This window comes from Puma concolor, chromosome A2, assembly GCF_028749965.1.
Source record: "Puma concolor isolate L17-30 chromosome A2, mPumCon1.1.hap2, whole genome shotgun sequence".
Lineage (NCBI taxonomy): Eukaryota > Metazoa > Chordata > Mammalia > Carnivora > Felidae > Puma > Puma concolor.
Genome location: NC_141668.1, coordinates 140,518,071 through 140,529,232, shown reverse-complemented (window position 1 = coordinate 140,529,232; position 11,162 = coordinate 140,518,071).

Sequence of the window (11,162 nt, the reverse complement as noted above, 5' to 3'; positions counted from 1 at the left end):
AATCAGCAGTCCTGTATCCTTTGGGTAAATTCCTAGTAGTGCTATTGCTGAATTGTAGGGTAATTCTATTTTTAATCTTCTGAGGAATCTCCATACTGTTTTCCAGAGCGGCTGCACTAGTTTATATTCCCACCAACGGTGCAAGAGGGTTCCCGTTTCTCCACATCCTCACCAACATCTGTTGTTTCCTGAATTGTTAAATTTAGCCACTCTAACTGGTGTGAGGTGGTATCTCAATGTGGTTTTGATTTGTATTTCCCCAAACCTCAGATATTCTACATTGAAGAGTTTACATACCACGTAAGGAAAAACCTCCAGACTTTACCCTCTATCATCCTTTTAACAGGGGATACAAATGTTCAATAGGGCTCATACTAAGTGCCAGGCACCATTTTAGGGGCTTTACAAACATTAACTCTTTCGACCCCCATAACAACCCTCTGAGGTATGTATTAATACTATCATCTTACAGATGAGGAAACTGAAGCACAGAGGTTTTGATTTTTTCCAAAGTCCTTGAAGTTGCAAGTTTGAGAGTTTTCTGCCCTCTTTGTGGGTATTGCTAATTTCGTTTTAATATTAGACTTTGTCGTGAGCAATAATATTATAATTCAACAGAAATAACTGCACATTTCAGGCACTGTGTGAGAAAGAGGTATCAGCTGGGTCCTGGGGAACCATTTGGCATTCCTCAAATAGAACTCTGTGGGCTGCTCTCCCTCAAAGCCCTTTGTATCCTAGTCACAAGTAGCTGAATATAAGGCAGCCTCAGTGACCAATGAAAAGGTCAAATTCACACCTTTCAGAGAAAGAAAAAAAGAGGTGCTGGCCAATGGTGTGATGAGGAATCTTGGAGCCATTCCAACCCTCTGGGCTCCCAGGAAGAATTTTTGAAAATCCATCCCAGATGGAAAGTCACGCTCCTCGGAGGATATCAATTATAGAATCTATTTTAGCTTGATGCAAAGAATAAAAACAGAGCCAAAGCACGTGAAGCACTAGTGACAGATAAATCAATGAGCATGATGCTAAGACAGTAGATCACAAAGGCCTCCCTCACTTCTTGGTGCTCGTCCCAAAACTATGAATTCTACTCTTAAGACAAAGGTGCCATCTTGAAATGTTACTGGTCATCATAGGTGAGATTGTGGATGTAAATCTGTCTTGGGATTTCTTGGTTGCAGGGAAAAAAACCCATTTAATCACACACACACACACACACACACACACACACACACACAGGAAAAAGGGATGGGTTATATTCATCACCAAGGTATGGGGGCATATAATGAGATGAAAAGTCAGAGAATGCAATTAATGTGCACAAAATACTGGAAGCAGAAACAGAAAGCAAGGACAAGATTTTGCGCTTACTTTCTCCTAAATGAATTGGTTTCTTGTCTCTGCATCTGTCTACATGTGATCATTATTCTGCTTTCTCTCCCTCTGCCTCCTTCTCCTTTCCCCCACCCCATGCTCCCTTGTTCTCAGTTCTATCCCTATCTCTATCTCCCTTTTTATCTCTGTGTCTCACTCAACCAGTTCTTTCCCCTCCTTGGCACAAGAGCAAAGACAGTGTCCCCATCGCTAACTTCACCATTTCCTTTAAATGCCCAGCAGACCCTCAGTAGCAGCTCAGAAACTGGATCCCAATCCCCAAGAGAGAGAATCTGATTGTGTGCATTTGAGTAGGGACTCTTGATCTTGTCTGCATTCAGAGAAGCAAATCACATGCCCACTCAGCAGGGACAGTGGGAAATGAGTCTTTGCAAAGTAGATGGGCAGGTTCTCAAAGAAAGAAGGAAGGAGCTGGGGAACAATTGACAGGGGAAATTAACAAAAATCTCTAATGCCAAATCTGTAACTTGGACCAGAAGGTAATGTTATTTGCTTCTCAGGTATAAGCTCATTAAAAGTGTCTTGGTGGAATAATCTTTTTGTTATTCCAAGCGAATCCTTTCTTGCATTGTCACTGTATAAAAGGAGCTAACCTGAGCCTCCCTGGAAAGTTTTCCTGTGATTAAATATAGTTAAAAGATTCCTTTCCAAGAGCTGCAAGTACCCTTGCAATTTGGTGAGTGTGACAGAAACATACCCAGTCCTAGAACCCCTAATTTTCTTTATTCTAGTGTCTAAAAATGGGTCCAAGTATGAGATCAGGAACTGTGCTTTAAATAGTCCTTTGTAAGACAGGGAGAAAGGACTGGCAGCAACCCAACAGGCGTCCTGCTCATCAGCTGACCTTCACTATCAGTACAGCTGATGAGTGCTCTTGGGGAGACCAGTCTGCTGAATCCAGAAAGGGTGGCCCAGCCCATGGACAGGGAGAGACCATCCTTGAATTCAGGGAGTTCAGGCCTGAAATATTTATTATGCCAGTCTCCTGTCATCTATTTACAATTTAGGCCACATGGATTCACATCTGTCTTTGATCCTTTAGGGGTACAATTGTGCATAATAAAATTCTGGAGGTGCCGTGGCATGCGGAGGGTCTCAACATTTCTTCTGCTCCAGCATACTTGAGGAATACCGTGCATTCTTGTAACAAGTTTTCAATACTTCATCCACAATTCTGAATCTAAGGAACACACTGCTGTTTTTTTATACTCATTTGCTGACAGAACATGAACTATATCTAAAGCGAGGCTGCTTGTAGTCTTGATTTCCTCTACTTTTTGTGAGTGTTCAGACTTTGTAGCTGGGAGGGCTAAGCCCCTAGAGAAATCACTGACTCAGAGAGGTGGACCAGACAGTCAAAGGACCTGGACTCTGGGTCCAAGCTCTGCCACTACCAGTTGAGTGGCTCTGAGAAAGTCCTCCACCATTGTTTTTGTTTTTTTGTTTTTGTTGTTGTTGTTGTTGTTGTTTTGAGGTGAGCCTTGTGTTTTTTCAAATATAAATTTGGGATCAGAATGGGACCGCTTTTCTTAAAGACGTTGCTGTGAGACTCAAAGAAGCACATTAGGGGGTGCCTGGCTGGCTCTGTCCAGCACCTGACTCCTGATTTCAGCTCAGATCATGATCCCAAGGACGTGGGATCAAACCCCATGTCAGGCTCCATGCTGAGTGTGGAGCCTCCTTGGGATTCTCTTTCTCTCTCTCTCTCTCTCTCTCTGTCTCCCCCCTGCTCATGCGCTCTCTCAAATAAAATAAAATATTTTTTTAATTTCAAAATATCCATATGCATATGCCTTCCTTTCTACTTTGATTCAAGACAAGTTGTTATCATTATTATTATTAATAGCTACCCCATATAGAGCACCTACTATACCCAAGTATTGCCATATGGTCTTTTCCTGAATTCCCTAAATAACTGTGAGATACTGGTGTTATCATCTCTATTTCACACAACAGCATGAAATTGAAGGGGTCGAGTGAGTTACTTAGGGTCACATAGCAATAAAGAGCAGAAAAAACCCAGGATTCCTCCCCACGCCTGTGTTTTTGTGCCACAGTTGGGCTCCTGTCTCTGATAACATGAGTGGATGTAAAACCACCAACGAAGAGCTTCTCCATTATTTGAGGACGATACCTGATTACACCAAATTCTCCTCCAAAGCGACCAGGAAGGAGAAGCAGCAGTAGTTATGTTTCCTAGGTCCAGAACCCAAAGGGATTGAACAAGAGTGAAAGCAGAAAAGCAGTAACAATAAAACATGTTTTCCTGCCTCTTTATGCCGTTCAGGCTTAATTTTCAGGGGAATTCTTCCTTTGGAGGAAGGCAATGGAATGTTTAATCGGTGCAGCTTATGGCCCATGGTTTTCCTTGAACAAAGTGCAAATGGCAGGCAGGAGGCTGGGGGAGGAGGGGAGAGTGTCTTCCTGACAGTGGAATCTTCCAGGGACAGTGGTAGAGAGGCTGATGTGGGGGCACAACCATGAGTTTCACTCCCGGCTCCCCTCCTTTCTGGATCTCAGGTTCCCCCTCACTGAGTCAAGGAGGGCACTAAGACCAGATGTTCCCGAAAATTCCTTTCCATTCTGATATTCTTTCGTGCAGTCCAAGAGTTTTTAAAAAGAAAATTATAACAAGGTGCCCGTGAGCCCATGGACAAATATTAATTACTTAAAAATCTGTCTCTTTTGTTCCTTTTTGCTGTGTTTTGACCTTGGCTGTCTGTGGCAAAGCTCAATATATAGAGAGCTAACTGTCAGTAAACCAAGGATGTCCTAGAGAAAAAAAAAGAAAAAAAAGATGATTTCTCCTTTTTTTTTTTTTTAGGTTAAAAACAGGTAGATATACTTTATTTTATTTTTTTTAAGATATACTTTATATATGTTTTGCAAGTGCCATATAAACCCACAATTCATGTGCTCATTTACTGGCCTGTAAGATCTTTAAAAGCGGGAGACCTGCCTGTCTTATATGATATCCTGAACACCCAGAACACCACCTACAGCTTAGTAGCTGCTTGGTGAATACTGAACGAACAAATACGTGAATTAATGAGTTCTTCTCGAATAGAAGACATGCGAAGGAGAACATTTAGATGTTTGCTTAGATGCAGCTCGATGTCCTACCAAAGGGGGGAAAAACACAACACAGTGTGCTCTAATGGTAAATGGGTGAGCTGGATCTTACTGCAAAGACTGCTAGTTTTTCTTTCTTTCTTTCATCATTTTTTTAAATATGTATTTCAAGAAGGGGAGAGGGGCAGAGAGAGAGGAGAAGAGAGAGAATTCCAACCAAGCTTCACACTGTCAGCTCAGAGCCTGATGTGGGGCTCGAACTCACAAATCATGAGATCGTGACCTGAGTTGAAATCAAGAGCCGGACGCTGAACCGACTGAGCCACCCAGGCGCTCCCAAAGACCGCTAGTTTTAAAAACTGGCAAGAATGAAGATTTAGAGTTAAAGATTGCTCTCACTCTGGTTTAGCTCAGAACCAGCATATAAGAAGTGCAGAGAATATTCTCCAGATCAAAGGCACAGACCATGAAACGTCCCCATTGTTTAAACAGGGCCAGTGAAGCCACACAGAGTGGATAACCCATTAGGACAGAGGAACCTAGAACCTGGAACTATCCGCCAGCCATGATTATCTGGAGGCAGAGCTACATGATCACTCCTTCTGTGTCTTATTGATTTCTGGACCTCGGCCAGCCCCAGCCATTTTTTTCAAGGCACGTTTTTATAAGATAAAGCCATTTCACAGGGCGCCTGGGTGGCTCAGTGGCTTAAGCATCCGGCTCTTGATTTTGGCTCAGGTCATGATCTCATGGCTGGTGAGATTGAGCCCTGCGCCGGGCTCTGGACTCACTGTGCAGAGCCCTCTTGGGATCCTCTCTCTCCCTCTCTGCCCATCCCTGCCCACCAAGGTGTTCTCACTCTCTCTTGCTCTCTCTCAAAATAAATAAATAAGGTTTAAAAAAAAAAGATAAAGCCATTTCAAAACTCAATGATTTAGGGGCACCTGGGTGGCTCAGTTGATTAAGCATCTGACTTTGGCTTAGGTCATGATCTCACGTTGGTGGGTTCCAACACTGCATCGGGCTCTGTGCAGAGTGTTCAAAAAACCTGGAGCCTGCTTCAGATTCTGTGTCTCCCTCTCTCTCTGCCCCTCCCCTGCTCATGCTCTTTCTCTCTCTCTCTCTCTCTCAAAAATAAATACACATTAAAAATTAAAAAAAATAAAACATTAAAAAAAAACAAAAACAAATTTCAATGATTTATATTCAAAGTTACTTCACCAGCTTCATCTGCTTCTCATTCCTGGGTTTTGTCCCTCTTTGCTTCGACCTCAAAGAGATTTGTACCCCACAGCGGGACAAGTTAATCCTGGGAAATTTTTGGCCCTTTCAGCAGGGGAGACAGACACCTCAGGGTTAGGACAAGGGCTTATTTGGTTGTGAGGGTGCCGTATCTCTGCCAGCCTGTAACTGGCTGCTTTCTCAAAATCTCTTGTTTTGAAAGAGAGAAAGCTGTGGGTACTAGGGGGCCTCTGAGGGGCTTAATGAAAATCAATAATGAAATTCAAAGTGGAGAAAGGAGAGCCACAAGGAGGATTCTAAAGGATCTTCAATTTCTCTGACACTTTGGTCTTCAAGGAAAGAGTTTTTGATTCCCTGTGAAAAGCCCGCGTGGAATAGTGGAGACGTTAAATTGAGCAGTAATGGGGCTCGTGGTTCAGGAGCTGTCCCTGCTAGATTTCCCTCCACCCACCTCCTCCTCTGAAATCAGGATGGGAGGAGAGGTGAAGAATGGAAACCACTTCCAATCTCAGATGACCATGTGTGAGCGAAGGGGGGTTTCTTGGCTCTTAAAATCCTTTTTAAGTTAACGTACAGAGGGGTAATTGGGCAGAGAGAGAGGAGGGAGGGTTTGGGCTGTGCCCTGAAGCCACACAGAACCAACTGGAATCTTCATTTCAACTGTTCTGGGTGATTTGGGGCTGGAAGAGCATGTCAGCGTAGAAATCCCCTCAGTTCTTCTTGGAGCAACCCAGCCTAAAAACTGAGATTCTTATTCACGTCTGCACCCTTAGGACAGCTGATTGTTGGCGTGTCCACACCAGATGTCCACAACCGGCCTCTGTTCTGAATGGTCTGTGCTCATCCCGTTCAGGTTACATATTTTGAATGTCACCCTGTCGCAGACGCTGCTGATGCCCAGCCCGTGTCTTCTCAGCACACCTGAGTTCATCTGTCATCTCAGGAGACTATTTCCAGCCCACTGACAACTTCCTGCCTCAGGTACACGTGCCTCCCTTCCATGCAGCTCTGGGAGCTTGCTCTACAGCAGATGAGGGAAACGAAGGTGGGCTATGATCATGAGACAAGTCCAGCAGAAGGACCCCAGGGAAACTGAGCCCCAGTTACCCACAATGGGTCGTCGACCCATTAACACACCTTTATTATCTTTTCTCCTTGCCTTAATTCACTTTCCCTATTTCCTCAACTTTTTCCTTCCTAGGATGGCTTACCTATAAGCTTCCTGTACCTAAATCCTTGTCTCAGGGTCTGCTTTGGGGAGGAACCCAAACAGAGAAAACCCCTCCCCTGGTTCTCAGCACCAAGAATACTATTTTGCCTATCATAAGCTTTTAGACAGTACTTGTGGATGTCTTGGGAAATCTTCCCAGTGACAATTCGAGGCATTCCTTAGAATCTTTTAGAAGATGATTCGCAATTGGACATCATGAAATAGAGAAGATAAAAAAGGGCCTTTATTCCAAGAAGAGAAGCAGCATATATGGGAAAGTAGGAGCATGTGTGGTAAATGCAGGGTAATCGTTCTGTATGCCTGGGACTCCAGACGAACTGTGGCAATGAGACAAGAAATAGGTCTCTATCAATTCTGTCTCCCGTTGACCCATTTTCTTTGAGTTACAGCAGTAAAAGACAGATTTCAATATAGAACTGAGCTCAACTTTGGGGCACCTGTGTGGCTCAGTCAGTTGAGCCTCAGACTTTGGCTCAGGTCATGATCTCACGGTTCATAGGTTTGAGCTCTGCATCAGGCTCTGTGCTGACAGCTCAGAGCCTGGAGCCTGCTTCAGATTCTGTATCTCTCTCTCTCTCTCTCTCTCTCTGCCCCTACCCTGCTCGTGCTGTCTCTCTCTCTCTCTCAAAAATAAATAAACATTAAAAAAAAAAGTAAAAAGACTTGAGTTCAACTCAATGATAAATAGGAAAGGCTTTACATAATAATCCTGAAGGACTCTTAGTGTCTACATAACATTCTTTGAGGGTTTCTTCTCTAGGTCAGTGGTTAGCAAACTTTGTCTATAAAGGGCCAGATAATAAATATTATCTGTTTTGCATGCCAATCAGTTTCTGTCATAACAGTTCAACTCTGTTGTTGTATCATGAAAACAGCCAGAGACAGTACGTGAAATGAATGGCAGTGGCTGTGTTCCAATAAAACTTTATTTGCTGTAGTTTGCTGACCCCTGGTCTACATGACCATTCCTCTGGCTCCATCCAGTTCTGCAACTCTAAGATACGTTTGTGATTGCCCTATGCAGCAGAGAGGTCTGGCTGACCGATCTTAGCAAAGCTTTTGCTCCCTCCTCCCCATGTGGACCCACAGTGAATGTGTTCCATATCAAGGTGCCCGGTCTACCTGGAACCCATCCCAACCAGTCATTTGCAGCAGCCTCTTTATCCAATTTTGCCCACAGTCTCTCTGCTAAGGAAGAGCAACTGAGCCTAAATTTAATTATTCTTCTGGGGAAATAAAAATAGTGTTACCCCGAGGCTGTCTGATGCCAAGAATTTTCCATGTCATGGGAAGAGAAAAATAAATAGTGACTTGAAGTAAACAAGTCTTACCCACACCTCCTCAGGGGCCTAGAGAGGGATGAAAACTGGGGAAGCAGCAGCCAGTATAATATGGCAAGACCCCACACCACCTTCTTTATTTTTGCGCTTGAAGGTATAAGGACAGCCGTTGCTTCTGATATACCCATTTAGCCTGCATTTATTGACCACCTAATGAATGCCAGGCAGCATTCCTTCATTTCCTAAGCACCTATCAAATGCCCACTTTGTGGTAGACGGGACCAGCTACGTAATTTTTGGGGCCCGGTGCGAAACGGAAACGTAGGACTCCTTGTTCAACAATTGTTAAGAAATTCAAAATGGTGACAGCGGAGCATTACGCCACGCAGGGGGTTCTTCTAAGAGCTGTGCAGCTGCATGAGTCACACACCCACGGAGCCGGCCTTGGTGTTTCATGTTGATGTTACAACGATCCATATGGTGTTCCATAGATGAATCCAGTCCTCACTCTATAAGCTTACTAAGAATACAGAGAAGATGTGAGTAATAACGGACCTGTCAGTGCTTTCCCCCCCCCGCCCACTTTTTTAATTCCTTCACCATTTTTGTCCACATCGGACCCCAATGAGTGCCCACATTCATCAGCCACCATCTACATCTGTCTGTCAGCGTCTGACGACAGGCTGCCAGAGCCACTCTGCCTGCGAGCTCAGAGAACCAGAAGCCCTTGACCAGTGGTTGACTTGTGTGGGAATCCTTCTAGGCGGCTGCCTGCCCCCTGCCGCAGTCAACTCTGAGGCCAGATGTGCACGGATCCCAGACCTCCCTGTAGCACTAAGTCATACCCTAGCTTGGCTAGGGTTCCTTCCTTCTTCCCATCTCCCTGCCGGCTCTTCCTGAGAACATTTCCTGAGGTCACCTTGACCCAAATTCTCATTTCAGGGTCTGTTTTCAGAGCGCCCAACCTAAGACACAGGCGTATAAGTTGTGCTGGAGTAAGGTACAAAATGAGGGGCAGCACGGTAGAGATCCTGATAAGGAAAAGTGCTTCCCACTGGAGAACAGGGAGCGACACAGGTGGGGGGAATCTTGGGTGGGTTGAGATTCATGTTGGATCTTGATTCAGGGATCTAATTTCGAAAAGGCTGAGATGAATGGCAGAAGTAGGGGAAGGTATTGTGCTTATTCTGTTTGTCCCTCCAGGTCTCCTCGGTACTCTTTTCTACCTAACTTGTGTCCAGAAGGGTGACCTCCATGGGTTGCAGCTATCTGCAACTTTGCCTCTGGCTTCTTGTTGGATGAAGCCCATGAGCTTGTAGCTGATAGCAGGGTGGGGGAGACTGAGCTGGACAGCCTTTTCCACACAGCTACTTTTTCTGTATCTGCTAACCTTTCCATCGTGAGGACCGTACCACCTCATGCTGGTTTCCCTAAACCCTGCACACCTCTATGTAAACAGTTTCTTTTCCTAATGCTTCTCAGCTACCTATTTTGAGTGTGCCCTCTGGGGGCACCTGGGTGGCTCAGTCAGTTAAGCGTCCATCTTCGGCTCAGGTCATGTTCTCACCGTTTGTGAGTTCAAGCCCCGCGTCGGGCTCTGTGCTGTCAGCTCAGAGCCTGGAGCCTGCTTTGATTTCTGTGTCTCCTTCTCTGCCCCTCCCTCAGTTGTGCTCTGTCTCTCAAAAATAAATAAATGTAAAAAAAAAAATTTGAGTGTACCGTCTGGACTGTGCGAGGACCCTGGCTAACACAGCTACGAAGGGGATGAGGACAATGCAGGTAAAAGGAAGAGCTCTCCCAAAGGCACGGAAGCCAAGCTTGCAGATGCTAAGGGAATAATGTGCAGCGAGTGCCTGGAGAATGCAATAGGACTCAAACGACAAAGGGAGATGACAGACAAAATGTGCACAGCCATGGTATGTCTGAACAGAGCTGTGATGTGATCGGAGATGGGTTTGAGGGGAGAAGAGTAGACATGGGTAAGAAGGAAATGGACTAAAGACGAAATGGAAACAGGCTGAAGGATTTGGAGGCTACTTCTGAGATCCAGCAGGAAGGAGATAGATTAAAATGCAGCCCAGCTGGACAGGGTCCTGATGGCAATGTGATAAGAAAGCCATCTGTATCAGTCTCTCCGCCTTGAGGCCTTTGTAAATGCTGTTCCTTTTGCCTGGTGCGCCCTTCCACCTTCCCCTGACTAATTCCTTCTCAACTCCACAGGCTCAGCTTCACCATTATTTCTCTGGGAAGCATTTGCTGGCCCTCCCTTCTGGATTGCCTGAGGTCCTCTCGTCAATGCTCACGTAATGCCTCATTCCTACCTATTAAGAGCTTATACTGCACAGTGACTATTTAATGTTCTCACTGCCGCTTTGTGCCATAAACTCTGTGAGGCAGCGACATGTCTATCCTGCTCATCATTGTATCTCTAGAGCCCAGCCTCCTTCCTTAGTACCCAGTGGATGTATAACAGACGGATGGACAAAAGGAAAAATGCCTGGAGGCAATCAGCAGCCTCTGAATGTTACTGTTGGGCAAGTAGCTTGACCTTGAATTTCTAGTATCTGTTCAGGTGGCATCATTCACTCATCTTCCTGTGATATTTCTCAGGGTCTTATTTATCTCTAGAGCTGAATCTGAGAGGCCCATTTGACAGAGTAATAAATAGAGTCGCATTTCTTCTGAGGGATTTGGAATCTCTGAGCTGTTTGTGCTCTTGGCACAAAAGAGGACACTGACAGAAGAAGGCAGTCGCAAAAAAAAAAAAAAAAGGAAATTACGAGAAGCATTTGCAAAGTAAACATCATTAAGAGCAGGGAATGATGAGGCTAAAATAAATGTTTCCTGTTGAAGCCTACGTTGTATTACAAATCATGAAGGAGCTTGATTGGACAGGCTGTTGGTGACAAATAGCCTGCAATTCATTTCTTTCTTGGCTG